Source organism: Calonectris borealis, chromosome 3 (genome assembly GCF_964195595.1).
Source record: "Calonectris borealis chromosome 3, bCalBor7.hap1.2, whole genome shotgun sequence".
NCBI classification, from domain to species: Eukaryota; Metazoa; Chordata; class Aves; order Procellariiformes; family Procellariidae; genus Calonectris; species Calonectris borealis.
This window is the reverse complement of record NC_134314.1, coordinates 68125907-68148303: the sequence shown is the minus strand read 5'-3', so window position 1 is coordinate 68148303 and position 22397 is coordinate 68125907. Positions and strand designations below refer to the sequence as shown.

At 42.2% G+C, this 22397-nt stretch overlaps 1 protein-coding gene across 9 annotated transcripts in view; it reads left to right on the top strand.

Annotated features, from left to right (window-relative positions):
* HIVEP2 (HIVEP zinc finger 2) overlaps positions 1-22397 on the top strand; it is a 144492-nt gene that overhangs the window by 65795 nt on the left and 56300 nt on the right. For 5 of the 9 annotated variants that reach the window (XM_075146005.1, XM_075146000.1, XM_075146007.1 and 2 more), the window contains one exon: positions 410-471. The exons of 2 other annotated variants lie outside the window; for them this stretch is intronic. The gene's annotated coding sequence lies outside the window, so the exon portion shown is untranslated. Of the gene's footprint in view, positions 1-409; positions 472-1572; positions 1669-22397 lie in introns of all 9 variants that reach the window. 2 more of the 9 variants (XM_075146003.1, XM_075146002.1) reach the window with 2 other exon arrangements.

The following is a 22397-nucleotide window of genomic DNA, read 5'->3' as shown; positions in this document are numbered from 1 at the left end:
TTTCTCGGGTAATGGCAGTGATTCAGAAGAAACCACAGTGCCTCAGAAAGCCGTTTCTTGCATGTTGCACCCAGACTGTGTGACCGGGAAGAAATGAGGTTCTTGGGAAAGAGTTTTGATCTTAAAAAACCCACATTTTTTTGTTTGTTCTGCATTCAGATTTAGATGTGCATTGCCTGCCTTGTGTCCTACTGACCTGTTCGTAGACTCGTGGTATGTATTATGGAAGATGTAGGAATATGATGTACACGTATGTGTGAGGCAGGAGCCTGAGACCAGCCTCCAGGCAGAAACACTGATTTTGCATCCACAATTGTTCCTACCTGGCAAAAAAACCCCAAGAAATAAACAGGATTAAAAGTTTTTAACGGAAATCAAATCTAAATAATGGTACTCTGCACTTTTGCAGGACTGTCTACTTAAGAAGCTGAAAGTGAGTTAGAAACATTGATGAAGCCTCTATTCTGTGAGGTGGGTATGTGTTTTTATTACTATTTTGAAAAAGGATAGAAAATTCAAACCATTTACCTGAGTCCAGACACAGAGCTATTTAAGAGCCATGAATAGAGTCCAGAAGTTTTCTGCCACGGCACGTGTTCTGATCAATACTTACAAATAAGGTGTTCTGGAAGGAAGTGATGAGTTTTTGCATTCTGTTAGCATTTGAAGTGGCTCTTTTAATTTTCGATTTCTGACTAATGGAATAAGTGACTCTCACAGATACTTTTGCTCCACTGTCCTCCCGCTCTTGTTGTGTGGTGGCCTTAGATCATAGTTTGGGGAGATAACAGTCTGTGATAGGGCAATCAGTGGAAATCAAACGCGTTCACTCAATCCAGGCCAAACATAATCTGGGGTGCAGAAATGTTCAGTGTGTTTCATTACTTTTTTATTTTAGCATTTCGTCACGGTCAGATGCACCAGCAGTCTTTTAATAAATCCCCTTCCGTGTTGAGACTTGCAGCTCAGGTTCGCAGACCCAAGAGGGCTGGATAATTTGAATAAGTCTGAGAAGTGAAACTGAACATTTGTAGGTGCAGCAACTACAGGCAGCAAAACTAGTGAATTCTTGTCATTTTGATAGCCTTTGTCATTACAAGATACTGCATGCAAACTCGTCAGCTCCGCTTGCCCTCTGCATGAGCAGCTTGGACGTGGACCCTCAGCGCTTGCGTGTGCCAGGCTGGTCGCCCACCACTGCTCAAGCGACCCCGCTCCTGGGGTACTTGTTTTGGGACTTGTTTTGCCTGGAGGAACTCTCCCTTGGGTTCTTGGTTATTTGCACCAGTTTCCCTTTTGGCTTTGGGAGATAAACCCAGCGAGGGGGCTTCTGCCTCCTGCTTCACACCATCGGGATTCTGGACTTGCTGTGGCAAGGAATAAGTCAGGATTGGAATGTCTTTAAGGATTTGGATTTTTCTTTAAACCAGTGTTTGCCTTTAAAAGCCTTTTTTGAATAAATTACTCTGACAGTAAGTACCAGAATAGATATCGATAAAATATGAATTTATGCATGCCAGCATTTATCTCTTTTGTGTCTATTCACAAATACATACTGAAAATTGACTCTAGCTCCATATGGCTCCCAATGTCTTCCCTCCCCCGGCTGTCAGCTTCTCCTTACCTGGATGAATAAAAGAGAGCAGAGCGCTGGGCCACGAGCTGAAGGTGGGTGTAGCAGAAAAGTTATATTAAAAATGTTTTTCTCCGGGATATCACTGTGGCTCCTCAAGTGCCTCTCAGTTCAGCTGGAAAATGCATTAAAAATACGATGCAGTTTGATGCCAATCTTGGCTTCAGACTCTGAAAAAGGAATGAAAATACTCAGAGGGCAAGTTACCTATGTGCAGATTTGCTTTCTGGGTGATAGAGGCTGTGCAAAAGCTTTTATTGCTTTAGAAGCTTTTCAGTACACATTATGGCTATTAATTAAAATAACTTATTTTTTAATCTGAAATTTACACTTGGTTGAATTAGAGATGACAGGCCTGCTTGTAATCTGTTCAACAGGGCTATAAGAAAGTCGAGATACCTCCACCCCGAGACCTTCCATTTTCTGAACATAAGCACCATTTATTTTGCTCGGTTCTGAAGCGTTTACGTTCAAAATCTATGGTGAGATTTGTAATACATCATTTGATTGAAATTATGCAAATCCATTGCTGTAGCGTAAAATGCTGTAAGATCTCTGGAAGGGAAACGACCCGTTTCTTCCGCATTAAGGCTCCCAGAGGCGGAAGGTGCAGGTTTCCCATGTCGCTGCAACGTGCGCAGTGGGTCGGCACAGCTCGCTGCCTCACTGCCTGCACGGCGCTGCCGGAAAACCCGCGCCAGTCGCTTCAACGCTTTGATGTAAACGGACTCCTCAGAGTGTCCAAAATGGGAAAGTTATGAGCCAGTATTAGGTGTTGTTGCCATTAATCAATGATTCCATTTTTACAGCATTACCTCGGCTTCTGGGGCCCTGTGGGTGGGCAGCTAAGTGGTCGTCTTCTGTTGCTGATGCTGTAGTCAGCTGGTAAGGGAGCTGAAATGGTCACAGCAGATTTGGAGGTTTCTTCGGAGATTCCTTTCTTCCCCTGCCTTTAGCAACCAAACATGAGGCCACAGCTTTCTGTCCTGTTAGAGCATTAATAATGGCTGTATTGTCAAATACAGGGCAGTTAGATCAAGTTTTAAAGATATCTAGGGGGATAAATAGAGAAAGAAGCAGCTAAGGAGGAACAGAAGACAAAACTGGTTGGAAGAACATTTAAAGGGCAGAAGGTTCTGAAATACTTTACCTCTGCTCTAAACTGGGACGAACCTTGACAACTCTTATACAGTAAGGTATCTTATTTCAGAACATTTTAAACGTTGCTTCAGTTTTATTTTGCGTAAAGATATTTTGATGGCATGAAGGTATTCCAACTCATCTCGTATGTCTTGTTAAATTATAATTCACTGGGTAGCACAATAGTACTGTTAAACTGTTATCATTGAAGTATTTTGTTATATCACAAGGCCTATTACTTTATTAATCTTCATTTAAACGAGGGACAAAATTTCTATTTTTATAGAACTTCTCACTTCTATCAAATCAGTGTGTTTTTCTTTCGGGAAACCCTTTCAGTATGAAAAGTTTGGATGAGTTACCCAGTTTTACAAATTTTTTCAATTCTTACTATGCAGTTTCAATTTTTGGAATGAGTGAAACATGCTTTCTTTTATTGTCTATAAACCCCATAAATCCCTAGAATTACATATTTATGACTGCATAGGATTTCAGCACAGATAGGGCTGACTTTTCATTTCTGTGAGAATGTTTACAATTGAATGGTCTCAGGAAGAAAAACGCAGATTTTTTACGTGTATGTTTTGCGAATATAGAACTTGCACACACTCTGAGCTGTGAACCAAAAGCTTCAGATTTAGCCAGCAGAGAGGAAGGAATTTGTCTGCTCTACAGCAAAAGGAAGTATTTGCTGTGTTATTGTAGTACATGGCCTTTTGCCATCTTTGATAAAGTATTTAAGGGTTGTGCACCCAAAGTCTGCTGCCCTCTTGACCCATCATCCATCACCAGCTGTAGATGAGGTAGATGAGATGCAGCTCCATGGAAGAGCCATTGTTTCAGCCCCGCGCAGCTCCTCCAAGAGCGGAAGCTGCAGACAAAGCGGCTCCCTGTGATTCACCGCGCCGCTCAGCCTCCCGGCGTGTTCTCTTTTACCTGTACCTTTTCTGGCCCCGTGTGCCGGCCGAGGTGGACAGACACACGAGGAAGCTGTGGGATTGATCTGCTTTCCACTCAGCTTCACTGGGTGTGAATGAGACGAGCGTCTGGGATTTTTTTTTTCTGCATTAAAAAGGAAAACCAGAGACAATTATCACAGCCCTGTGCCTTGGCGATATATTTAAATTTATTTCCCTTTTGACTATTCAACACTGTTGATAGATGATGCTTAAAACACTGAAGTGCCCATGATTTTTCTACCACACTGTGAATTGCCCAGTCTTTTTTTTTCCCTCTCTGAAAGCAGTTCTGGTTACAGAGATGCCAGCATCCCCAGTAAGTATGCCAAGAATGTACAGTTATACTTTATCCTGCTAAATTAACAGACAGGAATAGTCACACCAAACCAGATTCAGCTCCCAGATGGGAAAGCATCTCCTCTAGCCCAAATTTTAATGACTTTTTTACATGAGAAAGTTTCACCAATATAGCATACAGTGTGATTTAAAACAAATGCTGTCATCTCTCTATGTTGGTGACAGGTAACTTGTAGAAAATGGTGATGATTTCTTTGTTTTCAATGACCAACCAGGGGTTGGAAATGTCTGGACATTTAGCTAGATTAACTCTTCTCTTAGTATCTTAAACTATTTAAATTTAAAAAGATTATTTTTAGTTTATCAATTGTACTTTAGTGAGCACTGGTTTGAAGTGAAAACCAGGGTCTGATTCGTATTCAATTTGTTATATATGCAATTCTCTTAGCTTTGTGAATTTAGTTATAATTTACATTCATGTAAGTGGCAGGGGAATGAGTCCTAGATGGCATAACAACAATATCGGAAGAGCTAACTTCGATTGTTGCAGTATGTGGTGCTGATGGCGTGAAATATTCTCAGACAGACATTTGTCTCCTGACTAGGAAGGATCTGTTCATGAGATGATGAAATCCGTGGTCTTTAACGATATGCCTGTGCCAGCTGGAATACCGAGGGAGATTTCGGCCCCCTGCAAATTTTGACAATGACTGTGTTATGATGAAATGAGGCAGAAGTTTACGATTTGTTTAAAAGAAGGGAAAGGGTCTTCCACTTTTTACAAACTTTTTACTAAGAGATGCTGAAGTCCATAGCCTGACTTCTCCTTGGAACCGCTTTAGGTTCCTGCCATGAAGCTGAGTGAGATACGCAAGTGCTAGAAGACAAAGTTAAAAGGGGCGTACATGGGCGTTCAGATAGAAATACACAATTCTCTGTGGTTGTACCAGACACTGTAAGTACCATCTCTCCCAGTCATTGCAGGTGCTCAGACACCGGAGAGATACTTTAGATGGGATTACTTTGTGCTGTTCTCCAGTTCATGGTATTTCTAGTTTTCAGTGCACTGTACTGCTCTATTCCTGTTTATAAATCTTTTAAGTGTGCACATTAAAAAAGTAATTAAATTGTCATTATAATTTATAGTATGCCTGAAGTCAATCACCTAATTAAACGGAAAGAGCAGAGAGGTAGTAGGTTCATAAGCATTTATTAAGTACTACAGTATTAATTATGCAGGACTTTTGAACCAAGCAAAAGAGGAAAGAATGGAAACACCAATCTAAAAAGACTTTCCATTGCTGCCCTTCTCAATTTAATAATATGAGACACCCCCCCCGCCCCCCATTGGCAGGACAACACTAATGCTTTCTTTTTGTTAATTTTTAATGAAATTATGATGGAGGTTTTTTTATGACAATCACTTGCAGCCTTTTCCTGTAATATTTTTGAAAGAATAATATGTCCCCGAGCAGGGGCCTATAAATACGTGAGCAGAATTGGAAGATACATTTAGAGTTACGGTTTGGGATGGATCGTGCAGGAACAGACTCTGGGTCATCACACCTCGGCCTCTCAGGCGGGGAGCGGAGCCTGTGCCAGTCCCAGAAAAAGCACTGGGGGGGCAGCGGAGGTGAGGGCTGAGCCCGAAAGGGGAGGCTCTGGGCGGCACTGGAAGAGCGGCAGGGATGGGTAGGGACGCACGAGAAGGTTTGCTCTTTCTTTGCAACCTTTCTCCCACCTCCAGCTGTAAACCCGTGTTGCTTGGCTGAACGCGGAGGGTACGAGCTGCTGGCTCGCCCCGCAGGGAGCAGGCCGGGCCGGAGGCTCTGGGTTGGAGCCCAAGAAATGGCAGTGCATTACGTCAGTGAGCTGGTGCAACAGGGCTGCCTGACCGTGTCTGGTTTGTATGTTGCTGCATCAGCTGCGCTGCCTCAGCACAAGAAGGTGATGAGGATGGAGCAGAAGCCTTAAATTTAGAGCTGCTTCTTTTTTACTAGTTTGTTAAAAAAGTAAAACCACTGGTAAGACCCTGAAACAGACTTACCTGCGTTCCGTGTTGTTTCTGGGGTGTTCACTTCAGCCTCAGTGGCCTTTACACGTGAACGTCAGAGATGGAAACTTCTCTCTCAGAGAGCAGAGGGGTCTGATCCTGCAGCCCGGGCCTCAAGCCCTGGCTGCGCTGAAGTAGCCCACGGGCTTCAGGGGAGAGGACGAGTGAGCAGGCAACCAGGCAGCTGCCGGGAGCGTTTCAGAGGTCTGGGGTCTTGTGCTGATCCCTCAGCCTGCAGTGAGCAGGGCCGTACTGGTGCGTGGGGATACAAATGCGGCCAGTAGGCAAACAACCGTAGTAAACCAGGATGAAGACCCGTAGGGGTCTTGAACAGTATTCAGTGTATGCTTTGCAACTCGACTGGATGTTGATGGTAAGGGCTAAACTGAAATCCTGGGAAAGGAACACCTTTGCTTTTTTCCTACAAGAACTTGTGGCAACAAAAGCCTCTCTCCCAGTTCACCAGAGGTGAGGCCTTTAAAAGACCTTCAGATCAGAGGTCTTTAAAAAAAAAAGATGGCCAAAAAACCTGCCGTATAAATGGACAGGAAGGTGTTAGAGACTCACCTACTTGTACTTATCAAATTGACGTAACATATTTGGAACCTAACTGCACAGATAGCAGTTTATCTTGCAGTATATCAAATAGGAATTCATTGGCAATACATAATCGCATCGTAAAGGCAACATGTAAAAGTTGGACCTGACTTATCTGAAAACTGGAGAACCAGTTCAATAGCTCTTTTTCTGAAGAAATTGAGATTGTGCGATTGGAATATAAATCCCTGCTGAAGGCCATTTCTTTTCACAGTCTTTAATAGGCTGCACTGCATTGACAGCAAAAACAACAAAAAAGAAAAGCTAGACTGAACAATCAAGAAAATTTACTGTGTATAGATTTTTCATTTATAAAGAAAACACAAGCACTGCAGTATTCTGTACCATCTTCTTTCGTTCAGTATGCTAAGGCCTGATCCAGCAATTTATTTGGCAGCACCCTGTCTCCTTGTCCCGTGCACCCGCTGAGACACGGGCTTGCATGCCTTGCTGGAGGGAGACCTGGGGTTACCACTCTTAATCTGTTTATTACTGTAATTGCCGTTTCAAAAAGTTATAATTGGAATTCCCTTTACAACAAAGACAATGTTTTACCTTATATGGAGCAAATCAAATTATTGACAGCTCTTCGTCGCAGAACTCATAATAACTCTATAATGAGCACAGTCATTATGCTTCAGGTTAGCACAGCAGCAGTGTTATATAAGCAATGTAACTTGACAGTTGTCTGGGGAAAAAAATAATATATATGTGTGTATATATAAAAAAGGTAGTGGCCTAACCAAGGTCTCAGATGACATAATACAAGTCCGGTTATATAATTCATTTTATGGTCAATAAGCCTGTCTTCTGAGCTGCATATTGGAAAACGTAACGCTTGTCTACTTGTATCAGACTTTACAGCTATCTCTTTAATATATAAATTGCTCGTGCCATGCTATTGTTAAGCATGTTTTCAGCTTCTCACGCTGGCAATAGGCAGAGGCAGTCCCGGCAGCGGTGTCCTCTCATTGTTGAAACAGTGAAAAACTAGAAAACCCAAACCTTCCTTGTATTGATCCTGAAAACAAGTTGGATGAGTATTATATTGCAGCTATTTGAAGCAACTGTGGAGCAAGCCGTTTGGATACCCTCTGCCAATTTTTTTGTCAAAATAGAGAAAAAAAGGTCTCCTCTTCATGTGTGAGAGCCCCTGCTTTACCACTTTCTTTAGGCATATATTTTCATTGGGAAAATGAACTTCTTTTATGTTACAGGCAAATAATTGATTTAAAGTCCCAGATTCTACTTCAATGCATGTGCATTACGATACAATGATACACCAAATGAATATTGTATTTTAAATCCACGACTCTGGAAATATTTGTGAATCCTCAGGAATTCAAACTGGTGCAGGTATTCTGTTGCGGATGGAGAACTTGACCACCTGAGTCTGTCTTTATGGGTTGCTCAGAAATCACTCGGAGCGAAGTGGCCTGACGGAGGTCTGTGTTAGGCACTGGCAGAGTTAGGACGGGCGGGTGTTTGATAGCACACGCCTTGCACACACAGCGTGTGACTCCAGGCAGCTCAGCCAAAGACTCTCTCCGTAAGTGTGAGCAGGCCACCAGCTTCTCCTGTGCTCCTGGACCTCCTCTGTGTTGGCAGCACAGGGGTGTCACAGTCATTAATATGTATCAGGTGAAGGATGTTATTTAAAAATCAAAATATATGGTGCCCTTGCCATGACTGCAGCCCGACCAGGCATATGAGAAGCAGCTTTTAAGTTCCTGCTACTGGAACGTAGTGTGGCCTCGACAGCCTTCAGATGCTCTGTGTAAATGCTCAGATAATCTTGGTGCTGATGTGGCTTCAGTCCTAGCAATGCCTACTGGAGGTGACATATGTTTATATAAGGAGGTAACACTCCTTGTTCAAGTTGGGTGGAAGTCCCCTGGATTTACGGGGCACATCCTGAAGAACAGCAATATTAAATTCCAGCTATCTCATTAATGTGCGTATTGATCTTGTATGTATGATTTTCTCAAGCTGTTTCTTGGGAGAACAATATTAAATGTGAAAGAACAAATGCCAGTATAAAGTAGGGAGATGTGCGATGACATATTTGTAACTTCAAGCCTCATAAAATAAATTCCTAACTAGACTCAGTGCAAACATTTAAAATCCTCTTCAGCCCACAAAATCAAGAGCCAAGAGCTAACCTCAATTCACAGGACTTTTAAGGAAGATGGAAAAACCCAAAGTCAAGATGAAAGAATATTTGAGACAAGAAATCTAGGTACATTGAATCTGGCGAAATTGTAAGTCAGAGCTTTAACTGCACATATATATGCAAAAGGGCTGGAAAGAACAGGGCAAGGTATTTTCACATGTTATTGAAGAGAAAAGGGGGAAAAATACTGTGGTTAAGCTGCAGCAGGGAATACTTTGCTAGACTGTTCGATATTGGAAAGGGATTACTACTACGCAACATTTAGGTCAGTGGAGCAAACTGCCATGGGAGGGTGTGGAGTCAGTCATGGCTAGACTAGACAAGTGTCTATTATAGATGATCTAGGATGACCCATTTAGAGGTGGCTTCCAACCCAAATGTTTCTGTGATTTTTGTTCTCTTCAGGTACAACTCTTGTCAGATTGACTTGTCCTTCAAGTGAATTATTACAGCCCTATCGGCAAAAAACCCTCTATGTTAAGAACAGCATGTAAGCTAGAAATATTACCCGTATTACTTTGCATGCTGTAGCAGATGTAAAATGCCAAATAATTACTACATAAACTCAATAGTGTGTTTGTGTTTATGAATAATCTCTTGAAATCTGTGTTAAAATTAAAGTCTCTTTTAAATACTTAGACTATTCTTGAAACATTTTGTTTTCTTCCTTAGAATAAAACCTTTTTCCCACAGAAATGTCTCCATATTTTAAAGATGGGAAATGTATACAATTTTAGAAAATAGTATTATACAGGAGGTGAGATACACTGTGTTCCCATGTCCACACGCACTACATCTCTCCTCCTACAAATGTTCATTGTAGTGCTAGTTCCCAGGGAGGGGTTTAGAGGACCTACAGATCAGTAAACCAAGGCATGTGCATGTACATACATATATGCATACCTTTATGTAATAGTGTGATAGTCTTACTCAACAGTTACTGTAGTCAGTGGAATTTTTACTTGATCCCAGGGCACAGAAGACATGTTTTTTCTATTCCAGGTTATGATTTCTTCCATGACAATATATTGTTCAAAAGCAGGCTCTATTGTGAAGGAATTAAAATTGGTGCATGGGGAAAGATTCGCTTTTATCGACAGAAGCAGCATAATGTATAGCTAACCACCCATAGCAGGGAAAATCATTTCTCTTTGGGCTCAATCCAAGTTCCTTTGACTTTTACGATACTTGGATCAAGCTTCCTAATCATGTTGCTGTGATGATCTGCAAACCCACGGGGGACTTTACTGCTCATTGCCAGGACTAGTTGTAATGAAATGATATGAAAAACACTGGAACGTAGGTGCCGAAACCTAGATCTGCAGTTCAGGTTAAGGATTTCTTTGACTTGTCAGAATGAAAGAAAAGGAGTAGCCCCAGCAAAGGTAATTGTAACTCCATTTACTTATCCCATTTGAAACTACTGTAGAATTGGCGTATTAGTAAGCAATCCTTAGAGAAGCGGTGAGAAGTGCTTTACTGTATCCTAAGGGCACGCTAGGCAGATCAGGTATAGTGAGCCTGCCTGGAGCCTTTTCCTGGGGTCTCTTCATTCTGCTTGTCTCCTGTGAAGTAGTCCTGACTGATAGAAAACCAGCTTGTTTTCTTTGAGTGCTTGCTCTTTTATGATTTAAGTTGTTTCTGCTGGTCACAAAGGTTCTGGAACAGCGTGATAACGGTTTGGGATATAATTGACTGAATTTTAATATATCTGTTGTAACTTCCTGAATCAGAATCAGTGGTATTCATCTCTGGAAACACTCAAGTGGGAATCTGAATAACTTTGGAGATGTAGAATTCAGTAGGGGTCTTTTTTGTCCTTTTTTCTCTAACTTGTCACCTTTCTTAGTCTTTAATTGTGTCTGAGTGTCTGAATGATCACTATTGTTTGTTGTGCCTTTTACTCCTCAGGAGAAGCCTTTAACTTGATTTCTTATGTTTCTTAGCAGTGGCATTATGTTTTCCTGGCAGAAACATTTTTGCTGTCTAGCATGTTGACTGTGTTATCTGAAAGCGTTTTTAGGTCCCATGCACTTTCTTGGCTCCTTTCCTAGGGCAGTTTTTCCTCAGTTGGACTTTCTACAGTCAGTGTGGCCTCTCACCATTTTCCGTTTTTTTATTAATTTTTGAGCAGAAGCCCTAACGTAGAATCAAACCTTGAGGTTTTAAGGGGACAAGTCTTGGTGAAATTGCCACCTTGCGGTCCTTAGTCTTTTGCCTGCAGCTGCACTAAGGCTCTGCTGAACACAGCAGAGAGAGCAAAAGCAGTTTTTCCATTTGTCTGGTTCCTGGGGCAACCAACCAGGCCTTGAAGATACTCCACATTAATAGGAAACACCCTCAGAAACCAAGTTTAGCTAATCCCTGCCAGTCTCTTTAAATCAGCCATTAAGGCCTCTTTCTGTCATTTAGTGGTAGGTTATCCATGTGAGCTGGCACCTGACTCTTGGACACAGATATGAATAAATTCAGTGGAGGCTCTGCTCACCTGCATTGCCATTTGTGTTTCAAAGGTCAATAATTTTCTTCTTTAAAATATATTGCTTTTTAGTGACTTTTCTGGGGATAGTAAATAAAGGTAGTTTAGAGAGGGATTGGTTTAGTACACTGTTCCAGAGTCTTCATTTTATTCAGACTCTACTGTCTTGGTCATCACAAAAGGATATCAAGGTGGTACTTTGCCCACAACAACATTCATAAGTCCTGAAAATTCAGGATAAAACCTGTGTGTCTGCCCTAAAGTAATGAGTCTTCCGTCAAGTACTGCATCATAGATAATTGTTACTTAGGGCTTTTAAGTTCAGTCGGGTTGCTGGTAAGCTTATTTCTTTAGCTAGTACTGTAGTGATACAAAAATTGAAATTTTTCATCTTGCCTTTTCTGTAACTCTTCATCTATGCTGTGGATCTCAGACAGTGGACAGGTGTTGCCTTTGCAAGGGGTCACAAAGGTTGAAGGTGACACTCTGCCCATTCATAGCTGGAAATTACTACTCCACCACTCTACTTGTTGAAAGAGCTGTGGAAGTGCTCTGTTTCTTACTCCAGGCAAAGCCATCTGGGTTGCCTTTGGTTGAAGGTCAATGGAGGGCTCACATTGACTGAGGTAGGAAACATGAGCCTCCAACCAGCCAGGAACAAGTGGGGACAGGAGGATCATCAGCTTCCACAGCTAGAGGAAGAAGGCTTCTGTCATAGGTCTTAGCCAGCAGCAGTTTTCCTTTAAATGAGACATCCTTGGGTAGATCAGATAGCTACAAGCTTTTGTATTGTGTGTTTTCCTACATGATGCTGTGGAGAACTGGTTGAAATTCATATGCAAAAGCGTACCAGAACCTGTCTGGTAACTGTACTTGCAGGAGCTTTCCACTGTCCTTCAAAACCTAGCCTTTTATCCGAGATTATTCTCCAGGCTGTTGATTACATTTTTCAGAGCTGCAGTGTTCTCGGTGATGGTTGCGTCAGGACCATCAGTTGTTATTTCCAGGTCCTCAATTTTCTTTTCAGCCTCCTGCCGTTTTAATTCCAAACCTTCAAGCTTCCTGTTCATGGAAACCATAGTAGCCTGGATTAGGTCCAGCCTTCCAGAAATATGTACTGCATGCCTTGTAAAGAAATTAGATAATACTGGGTGGCAAAGAACCACAGCTCTAGACATTGCCAAACCAAATGCAGGTAAGCAGGTGAGCCCTTTTAACAGGCTGAAAGCCGTGTATGAATATGCTGCCAGATCCCTCGCTGATCTTAATTTCTTCAAGGGCACGTTAAAGTCACTGCCTGTTCTCTTACGAAAATCATAGACGACAGCGTTAAAATCTTAAATCACTTGGGTGATTGTGACCAGTAGGACATACCATACAGCACACCTGGAAAATATCTTTTCACACAGCTCCTGAAAGCAGATCCACAAATTCCTTTAAAATACATCTTAAATCAGCTGTGTTTTTCATCATCTTAGTGAATTTGGTTGTTTTCTTAAAGCTGCACTCCTAATCCCAGACACTTGGTTTGGCATAATTCTTCCCATGTCACTGTACATCACTGTCCTCCCTTCTCCATCCAGGGAGAAGGCTGTGCCTGCAAGAAGGCAGCGGCACCAACCCGTGTCTGCTTTCTCCTTCCCGTGGCTTCAGGGAAGGGCACTGACTCCAGGCTGAGCCTCGCCGACATGGGCAGGGCCAGGAGGGTGAGCTTTCTCCTCCAGAAATGTGGTGGAGCAGCAGGAGGGTCAGTTGTAGCTGTGCTGGAGACCTCTTTTGCTTGTGGAAACTTGTAACTATTCCGATCAGGACACGTGTGGCGAGCTATTTTATCTTTGCGTTTCTGCAAAAGCGAATGAGAACGTAAGATTTGTATTAGTGGCAGAGGCCAGTACTGAAGTCTTTACAAAGGACTTCTCACTCCAGTCAAAGGAAGAACACGCCTGTTTTACAGATTTTTGCTGTCATAGCTGACTTGGCCAGAGGCGTAAAAGAGCTTGATCCTTGACTTGATCCCTGACTGACACAAAAGCTCTCACTGTGGATTCACTTAGGACAAACCTTTACTTTTACTGAAATGTTTTTTGCTTGCTGGATGAGGGAAGAGGGACCTCAGGAAAAAGCTGCGCCAGCAAATAATGTGATTTTGCTGGTACGAATGAAGGCTGTGCTGGGAACATACTGTCAGTACAGTTTACTAGGACAGCTGCACCAGCAGAGCTATCCTATTCTGGATACAGCCTTGTCTTCTGTTCCAGTTTGCAATGCATGATTTATCTTTCTGTCACCTCTTCAGGTCCCTAGGCACCTCTCAGTGTAAAAAGAAATTAAAACACAATACAGATGAGTCTGCTCTGTAGTGGAGTCTTGACCTTTAATATATCAGGTTTTCATATTGCAACTTTCCCAGCAAATAGGCTGTCCTACAAGAACTGAGGTTGCTTTAGTGATCTGCAGAGGTCCCACCTCAGCCATGCTTCAGTTTTATTTGCTTCAACCTATAAACACTCAAGCTGCCTGAAGTGCCTTTGAGAGGAGATAAAATTTTCAGATTGCCTGGGAGATCATAGCCACGAACTCCAGCAGTCCAATGAGGAAAAAAAATTATCGTCAAAAATCAGTGAAAACAGCCTGGCAACCCAAGTGTCAGAGAATTGCTTAATGTTTTGTCCTGTTAGACCAGTTTAATTCTTATCAGACTTTGGGGTTTGTTTTTTTTCCCCTTGGTGCTCTCATTACATTTTCCTTCCTTTATTAAAGAAAGTGTTTGCATCTTGCTCTGTGCTTTTGTGACAGCATTCCTCCTGAGCAGACTGGTGTATCACTCTGATGGCAGATTGGCAGTCAGACTCCTTAGATCAATAAACCATCTTAGTTAGTTGTTGAGTATATCAGATCTGAATTTTTAAAATCCACAGTCGCACTTATCATACCACAGAGGCTAAAACCTGATGTAAATTTTAAGAGGCATCTGAAGAATTGCTCTATATTCAGTCGTAAAGCTTTGCCAGCATTACCTTTTGACCAGATCACTGTTTGACTGGGTTTCAGTCTCATGTTTTTCTCTGCAGCTACTGAAGGTGGTTTTTTTTTCCCCGAAGTGACAGACAACTGTGTCTTTAAAAAAACAAAACAACTGTGTCAACAGATGGGAGAGAAAATGCTGTGTCTGAAATAGTGCTAGGAATAAACCGTGTTAAAAATAGGTAGTCTTGCCACAACTGTTTCTTTGGCCAATGTGGAAATCCTTCTTTCCCATACTACCGTGTTATCAAAACTATACTAAAACCCTGCTAGAAAACCTGCCAAATTAATCTATGAAATGTTGCTAGAACAATAACTACCCTTTTCCTGCCTAATTGTAACAATCATGCTAGTAAAGGAGAAAGGCTAAGGAAGCTGCGCTGCCACGGGAGAGCTCTGAACGATTCCTGTGACTGACTGACCCCTGGCCCGCAGCAGCTAAAACACAGCTCTTGCATTTGTGGATATAGATTTTAGTGATGTGACCCCCCTCTCCACCCCAACAGTACTAGGACAACTAGGACACCAGAGGGTGTCAGAATTTTGCCCTTTCTTAGAAGTATTGTTTCACTCCTAGGTATGGAGAGAAATAATTTTCCTGTCCCACAAACTATCTGGGGAGAATGCACGGCAGTTTGGCTAATAAGTTGTTTTTTTTAAAAAGAAAACTCTTGCCCTCTCCAGAACAGGAAAGCAAGCCGAACTACGCTTAAACATGCTTGTTACTAGCAGAATTACAGCTGCAGTTGAGACATTGCATTTCTGCTTTCCATCTGTTGTCTCACTTATTTTTGCTGTCTGTCTCCTTGCTTTCAATTGTCTCTTCTGTGTCTCAGTTTATCCAATTTTCAGGGCTGGCCAGCCATTTCAGCATTATCGCTGTCCTAATGGCTGTAAGGAGAGCAGAGAAGCTCTTCGCTAAATGATTTTTTTTCCACAATACCTCTGCGTTTTGTTTGGTCGGTTTTTGTTTGTGCTTGGTGCTCCATGTTGTGTCATCTGGGAAGAGAGGAGATGTTTGCATAATGTGTATTTTGCTGGAGTTGTTTAATTTTTGCAAACATTTATACTCCACAGCTCGCAGTGCCTTTGGGGCAGGCACAGACTGTAATCTCAAACAGAGAACAAACAGAGGGTTGACCCCACGCTGGCCATCTCCAGCAGCCTGGAGGAGCTGGAGAACAGGTAGAGCCTGGCCCTCAGTGCTCCCCTCCCCTCAGTGCCTTCGGCCGGGGGGGATCCGCTTGGGAGGAAGCAGCCTTGGGCAGCTGAGCATAATTTAGGGCAGCCCCGCGGCGTTTGTAATTGATTCCTGATCTCTGAGATGAAACGCAAAGGTAGATAAGGCCCCTTCATCGGGGGGGGGGAAAAGGGCAGAGGCAGGCGAGCGGTGCAGCCTGCTGCTGAGAGTAAATTCCCCGTGACCGGTTACAGCCCTGCTGTTTGCAACAGGCTTTTCCTTTCCCACTTGCCTGCAGTCGAGGAATGCTCCTGGGGATTCATGCTTGCCTGGAAGTTGTCTCTGTAGATTACTGTTGCTTGCTAAGACTGAAGGAAATTTAAAGGAAAAGAAGAGGTATCAGAGGACTTTAGAGGCTGCCCAGTTACTTCAGTGCATCAAGGAAAGAGCCACATTCCTTATCAAAGCAGTGTGTTCATTATCCCTACTCTTTCCTCATTCCCACGGGAGGGAAATGGAAATGGAGAGGTTGAAATGCCCGTGATTCTCCACTCTACTTCCAGATAAGAATGGATAAGAAAGGTCCCAGTTCGCTCTGTGAAAAGGCTGAGAGAAGCTCATCAACAATTCTGGATGTAAGGGATTTCCCATGGTAGCTTCTTACCTCATCTTTTCTGTGTTACCTCCTTCTACCTCTGTAGTCCCCTGCAATCCGTGGGTAGTATGTATGTATGTCTGTGTCCAGCCCAAGGATATGTCCCATGGATTTTTTTAAATTTGTTTTTGCTTAACCAATCTATGGATGAGTTAAAAATACTAGTACTTTACATGTGTAAGTGACAGTTTGGTTAACAGCTGAATTCTACCTTCTTCCAGGATGATGAGCTCTGAAGGAAATCAAGGGAAGTTTTGTGCAACATCCTCAGTCTGTGAAAAACCCATATTCAGAAAGATGCACGCTACCTATTCGCTTCTGAGTTGAGCACATGCTTTGCTTTGCTGAATTGGCTTTACTGATTAGAGATAGAATATGCTTAAATGACTTGCTTAGCTGTGACAGGTTTGTCTGCTGGAGCTTTCCTGTGGAATTCAGTGAGAGCAGACTCAGGCCGCAGCGACAGAGAGGTGATGCAGTTGTAATTGGCAGGATATGCCAATTAAAACTTATTCCCTTTGTGTTGTAAAATGAGGTTTTGCTTTCTCATTTCTGCGAGTTTCAAATTCTGGTTGTGAATTGTGGTCAAGTCAATATGGTTTCATGGGGCAAGTATAGCAAAACATTTTTGCTTCAGCTATAGGAATATATAGCTAAAAGCTCTCCTGTAGCTGTATCCAGGCTAACTGCTTGCTGCTGCACTGCCTCATTTTTCAGGCTGTTTCATTCTTGTGTTGGACACCAAAATCATTAGAGAACATTCACTGGCAGCATTTAATAGCATATATTTAGAACGTGAAATAAAGAAACCATCATTTGTGATGCACCACTAATCTATTGGTAATTTGTTTAACTCCCCTCTTCCACACATGCAAGAGAATAAAATAGAAGTTATTAAAATAAAAGTGATTTTTAAAAATTCTTCATATTTATGGCCTTTGGGTTTTTCTCTTTAACATACCAGCTTGTTTTGTTTTTTTTTTCTGAGAATCAATGGTAGTTGCAGAAGGTGAAAAATCGCAAACAAAACTAAGGAGAAGTTCAAGTTAGCTGTGGAGCCAAAAGTGTGATTCAGGAGCTGAAAATATCTCTGCGCTTCATGCATCAAACTCAAACACTGTGCTTTGGCAACGCCCCCTGGATTAGAAGCGGAGTTTGAGGTCATTCCTCCTCCAGCCTGCCATGTATGGATAGGGCCCACGCTCATGACAAATTGCTGACTTACTTAGCACACACCAGGAGCAGAGTGACATCAGTGCAGAGGGATCTTGCCTCACTGCGGAGGACCGAAGACCCCACTGCTGCCTTTCTCTTGTCGTGTCTTTAGATCTGGAGGACCAGCATGGAGGTACTGGGAATGAGGACACTTCAAAAATTCCCCTTCTAGATGTGGCAATAAGAAGGGATAGTGAGGTAGAGCACTCACCTCCTTGTAAAGAAGTCACACAGCGTCCAGCAGAAGTGCTAACAAAGTGTGTGGTCAGAGGTGTTTGGTGGCCCATCCAGATTTTTAAGACAAACAATCCGCTGCCAGTGATAGTGCCAGTGATGGTTGTGGCTGCCAACCTGAAACGACAGTAGCGTATCCTGTGCTGTACAAGCTGTCTTTGCAACCAGGAGCATAGTGTCAGAGACGGATCTCAGCTTATCTGGTGTAGATCCAGAGAACCTTGAATGAAGTCTATGGTTTGACTTAACACCAGACTCACTGAGGTCTTAATTTCATTATATATAGAACATTGGCTTAGATTTTGCAGGTAACAACAACCAAAACTCTGTAAACAGACCTTGTTTTTTCCTGCTGACAAATTTCTGTTGTTCCCAGGCATCACATGTCCTTCCTGTTGTCCTGCATGTCCGACTAGTTGCCAGCTTCTCAGGGGCAAGTTAGCTTTCATGTACTGCTGAGATTGTCCAGTGCTGCTGCCATGACCCTGCCATGGGCTTGAACTTGCGATGGCCTTTCCATAGAGATGGAGATAATTTTGACAGCTCAAGTGATTGTCATGGGCTTGTAGGACACCTGCCGCATTGCAGCCTGCCTGCTTGGCAGCTACGAGTGGCTCTGCCTCAGTTTCTTCATTGTGCGTGTGGCTGTGTTGGTTTTTCCTGATGTGCGGGTGTCATAGCAGGGTAGTCATTCGAAGAGGGAAGGAAAGCCAAGGCACTTGGTGTAGGAGGTTCCTCATGGTGATTTTGCTGAAGCCTGTTTGGATCGCGTAAAGCATGAGCTTTACCTGCAATCCTATCTTGGGCTCGGCTGAGACCTGATGGTTTTGCCTTCTCTGCCCACTCTCAGAGGATCGCCAGATATACTCGCATCTTGCTGCCAGCTGCCTGCACAAACAGCCCTCTTCGCTTGGCAACAGCGGGCTAGACAAATGGGTTGAGCAACGTGTGTATATGGACACTGTGTCAATTGTCAGCCCGACCATTGTCTAAAAGCATCAAGCCTGGTTAGTGAGGGCACTGATCTCAGCTGGCAGTGTCTAAACTGTTATTTGCAGTGAGGTTATGGACCTATACTTAGGGGGATGTGCTCTTGCTAATTTAGCTCCTGGCTGAAGTGAAAAAAAAGTAACCCAAAATCATAGTTCCAGCAGCAGCAGCAAAATAGGATTCTGTGCAGAGTGGGCTCTGGGGGTAGAGGAGATAATGTAGGGACAATCCAAAGACGAAATCATGTGCTTGTTTTTAATACAGTGAATCACCTATGTGTAAAGTAAACAAAGTTCATAGGTGATGTTCCAAAAGTAATTTGGCGTGATATGTCTTCTGATTGCTAACTTTCTACAGAACCTGAGAGACAATAAAATCAGCTTATATGTATATATATATAAAAAATATGTATACGTACACACATACGCATATGCACATATGCATACCTACATGTACGTATATACATACATATATTTACGTATATACATGCATTTATGTATGCATATGAATTCATGCATATATAAATTTCAACAAATTAAAATTTTACAAAGATTTCTTGGTGCTCTTTGCATCCAGATCTGCAACATGGTGCTAGCATGCAGGAACCAAAATACCAAAATGAAGAAAAGCTGTGAATAAACAAAATTTAAATGGGCTATCACACTCCTATTGAGAAAAATGTGGAAAACAAAAGAAACATAAATACTGAAAAATCAATTAGGCTTCAAATGTCTTTCTGCTTTAGTAATGAAGACAAAAATGTTTACAGCATAGAGACATTTGATTCAAAAAATAAATTATATCCCTTTACCTTTGGAGGTGGTTCAAGGTTTCATCCATTAATTTCATCAAACTGCTTGTAGGAAAACATATTTCTGCAGTATCAAGAGCTGCCAGGATGACCTGGAATTAAGAGGGCAAAGTTAGAGACACTGTAAGTATTTTAATTCATCTATTCATAGATGATTTGTGTGAACACATTAAGCACACCAGTAAAGTAATGGGAATAATTTTCTTCCACTTTTTCCAAATTCAATTGCATAATGGTATGATTGCATTTGATCAGGACATGAACGTCATTTCTCAGATGATTGTGTTCTGCCATTGATCATATGAAGTCAATTTAAGGTATGACATTGCTTTTACCTTCCTCAAGTAGGAAGACATTTTTACTTCTAGAGTTAGCTGCCGTAGCTATCAAATTGTGTGTATAATAAATTGTGTTTTGTTTAGAGAGCGATAACTGTAAAATACTGCCCATTCAGAGAAAAAGTACTGAGATTGAGATTGATGCCTGGAGCTTAATGCATCATAGCTGCAATCAAGCAAATTTTAGACTTCTTACTTCTCCCATTACAGACCATAATTCACAGAGTTCTCTGGACTTTCTGTGTTTGAAAAGGAGAAAGGGGGCAAAGAGAGCATTAGAAAATCCACACAGAGTGGGTTCACAGCCTCTACATACCACAGTAAGAAGCTTGCATGGGCAATTCATTGTCTTTAATAAGAAAACATCTATAAGGGGGGATTTGAACCCATGGAGAAGAAGTGGAAGATTTGCAAATAGCCTCACTGCTTTCAGTTACCAGCCATGAATTCAAGCCCTTGGGTATGCCACAGAAATGTGCACATTTTTCTACCTGTGTTGCCTGGCTCTTCTTTGGTACGAATTACCCTATACAATCCTGGAACCTGGCTGCAATTTAAATGGCACCTGGCTTTCTTATAGACCTGGTCAAACTGAGGCTTTAGATAAATTCCCAAACCGTGGTGAGGTACAGCCTGCGCTGGAACTCTGTCTGCTGCAAGCCAGTTAAGGAGTAACACGGGCATGGCTTTATTTGCCCTTTGTACTCTTGAGGCAATTTCACCCATTTATTGAGCTATTTCAGAACCTTTGAATAATAACCAGTAAAATAAATATTATCTAATTACTTTCCTTAAACTTTAGTTTCTGATTAAAATACACATGAGATTTCTGATATTTTTTACCTTTTAAAGAGCACAGGCATCTTCCTGTCACCCTCCACTCCCAACTGACCTTACAGCGTCAGTGTAACAGATATATAGGAAGTAATACAAAACAAAGTCCTTGCTCTTGTTGATCCATGAAATTAATTAATCTTTATGGTCAGATGATGTCGATGCCTACTGCTACGTTTTCATTTCACCACTGAAGGTGTTGTTCTATGATTGCAAAATGATTACGGGTGTTGCCAAGGGAGAAGCTAGCAGTCTTTCAAAAGCAGATGCTGTAAGAGTCGTTACAGAACACTTCTGCCTGTATGTCCTGTGTAAAAGGCTAATCCCCGAGTGTCCGAGATACAAAGTTCAAATTGAAAAAAACTCTTCCAAGCAGTAAGACATGCCATGCTTCTCATACTCTCATTTTCCTTCCATTGTGCTTGTTTAATCTTCGTCTCCGTGGCTGGCAAACAACTGCAGCAGATTAGGAGAGTCGTGACCAGATATGACCAAATAATAGCAAATGCTCAGCAGCGGTGGTTGCATGGCTGTCTGTCTTTGGTGGCAGTCATTGAAGGCACGCTCGTTTACTTTTGCTGCCAAAGAACCAAGGATTGCACAAATTTTTACTAATGCAGTGATAAAAACAAATTAAAAGTTCCTAGTTTTAGTATCACAACAATGCCTCTGGGAGCTTTAATTGGGCAGTAAAATCTTGTTTGATGACACATGCATTAGCTGGGGTTGTTAGAGACTCTGCAAGGATGGCTGTTCCCTCAGACCACGTCCTGTTTGCTATCGCCAGTGCTGCTGTAAGATGGTAGGTTAGTAAGGAGATGCAGTAGTACTGCCTAGACAAAATCCTACTGTCCTTAACCAGATCTTGCTCTGGATAATATTTTGCCTAATTGTAAGTAACGATTAAGCTTCTTAAAGACTCAGAAACTGATCCAGCCTTTACTGAAATCAGGGGGATTCACACTTGGATCAGATGCTAAGGTATCCTTTGAGGAATGCCGTTGAAGACACTGAGGTTACCACAGTGAGAGGGAAGTCGCTGGCTCCCATCAGTTAAGAGCTAAAAAAGAAACTAGGGAAAATGGAATATAATGTTCCTCATGGATTTCAGTTTAAATACTCTTTATGAAGCTGGGGCAGCAGCAGCGCGACTTTGTTTCATAAATGACATCTTTCACTTATGGCTTCATTCTCTTTTCATGGAAGCCCCCTCTGCTCCTGCCGGGGTGCTATAGAGAAGATTTAGTGTAAATGAGAATAAAGACCCTTGTCTTTGGCTTACAGATTAAATAAACCAATTCACAATGCACATTAATCAGAAATAACTGTGTGCAAGTGTAGCCAGCATCACTAAAGCCAGTTAGGCCTGTGAAAGCGCAGGGTGACCTGCTTGGGGGCTGGAAGGTATCCATGCCACACCAGGGAGAGGACGCTACAATCCAGAGCACCCCTAGGTCCTACTGAAGGGTGGGAGGATAAGGACTCATGACTTAATGCTTTTATTTATATTTTATTTATATTGCTTTTATTATGACTTTATTGCTTTGCTTTGTTTTTTGACTGGAACTTTTCTCAGGCCACTTGTAAAATTAGCGAGTGAAATACTGGCCCTGCTAAAAACAGAGTTTTGCCTTTGAGTCCAGCCGTGCCAAGGTTTCACCCACAGATTAAAACCGTATTGGGCCCTGCCTGTTCAAAGGTTCAAAAGTGGTTCCTGGCTCCACATCCAGATCATTTCCTAGAAAGCTGTATAGTGACGTGATAAAGCATCAGGGTCTGGAGCCA